Raw genomic sequence first — 2106 nt, forward strand, 5'->3', positions numbered from 1 at the left:
TTTCTTGTCATGTTTTCTTTAACCCACTCTCATTTTCATGAAATGGCGATGGATATATAGTTTGGCCCTTTATTTCCGTGCATGAACTATTGACACCCAATCTGATTAAAATACAGATCGTTATTATCGCTACGTTGATAAGAGGATATGACAAAACATCCCATTAGGGGTCACGTTCTGGTGACCTTTGGAAATGGCCAATCAAATTGCTGCTGCCAGAATCTTGACCGGGGACGCAATAGTTTGAAAAAGATGCAGGGATTATTTTCCTGTATGCAGTCATCTCGCCCAAAGAGTACAACAAAGCTAAATTTATATGTATACTGGACCGAATCGTATTATCACTTGACATAACAATGTTTAGAAAATGAATTTTATCTGAAGAAACACGTGGTAAAAAGGTCATCCGAACATGACCCCTGATGGGATGTTGTCAGATCCTCTATTGATCCTCAGTTTGATTGACACCTTGAAAGGAAGATGAATACGACCCCTTATAAAAAGGTCACAAACAGAGACCCACTTTAAAGTCGCTTCCGAAATATCAATAAAAGGAAACAAGATAGTGAATCTACTAACGTAGAGAAAAATACGTTTAAATGCTGACAAAATGAAATTAACAACGCAATTCAAATGTTGGCGTTATCAGATTTAATAAATTGACAGAATCGGGCCCGTCTAAAATTGACCATATGATCTCATTGAAGTGTTGTCATCACGCGAGAGATAGATATTGAAAAATAATACCTATTTTTGTCATAATACTTAAAGCGAGACACTGCCAGGTATTGCCAAGATGAAAGTCAAATGCTAACATAAAAAGGCGCTTGTAAATGCTACTGTAGTAAACATAAGCATAGAGGTTTAACACCGTAATAGATAAATAGACGCGTTTGACCGTGTGTAGAATGAGTTTCAGTCTAAAATTGGACCAAATAGAATGTATTCAAATGACGATGAAACAGGTCCTCTGTACGGGATGGATGTCGACTCACTGTTTTGTTGTTAAAACAGGTAAATCACCCTAAGGATAAGTTATATACACTAGCGCTACATCGGTATAGGGATAAGTTATATACACTAGCGCTACATCGGTATAGGGATAAGTTATATACACTAGCGCTACATCGGTATAGGGATAAGTTATATACACTAGCGCTACATCGGTGTCCTCTTACCTAGCTGACATAAATCATTCATACAACCGATTAATTATATTAATAATTGAACATGACAATTCATCTAACCGGGTCAGATTTCGATATTGTTATCTGTTGGGTTAGAATTCTTAATTCGTTAATAATAATGAAAGTTGAGATAAGTCACCGTTTGGATGTATTAGACGAATTCTACTTTAACACCACTTTCTGACAAATGCAATTTTGAAGTATTTTCAGGAAGATATCGATTATTTTCCTAGATGTAATCTATTATTACCATGCTTCAAATACTAGTATTTGTTTTCAAAATTGCTTCCGAAAATCAATTTCCCAGAGTATATACTAATGTATCCTAGCCGTTCGCTAATGGATATGAATTAGAATTATAATTTAGTTACAGGCGTTGTCCATCGATTAAATAGTTGAACAAAAGTTTATACAAACAGTTCTTGATTGATGATACAATGTAATTTTCACATTAAAAGTAAATCCCGTCAACCCAACCATAAAACCTATAGCTAGAATTATACGAACGCAGCCAATTTGTCTCAAATGTGTGTTCGCGTGTATAATGAATAATTCATACAAATACAATAATTAAGTAAGGTTTAATTGGTACTCTCGTATGGATAATGTCTACAGTTTTTGTAATGCTATTATCTTCTTAGCTTACCAAGTATCACTTTCAATTATTGTGTCACGTGATAGTATAGATCTTTCATTGGTTACCCCCAATGATACTTCTTAGGCGGGAGTTCTTGTCCCTCTCAGCAATGCGCAGTGTACCCTCTCAGCAATGCGCAGTGTACCTAGACGAAACATGATGGACAATGTGTCTGTGATGCAGGCACATCTAACTCCTTATCAGGAGTTCGTAAGCATTGACGTTAGCATGCAGCACAAGTATTAAACATAGATATCAATGATACCCACATGTAAATAATTG

This window comes from Argopecten irradians, chromosome 14 (assembly GCF_041381155.1).
Source record: "Argopecten irradians isolate NY chromosome 14, Ai_NY, whole genome shotgun sequence".
NCBI classification, from domain to species: domain Eukaryota; kingdom Metazoa; phylum Mollusca; class Bivalvia; order Pectinida; family Pectinidae; genus Argopecten; species Argopecten irradians.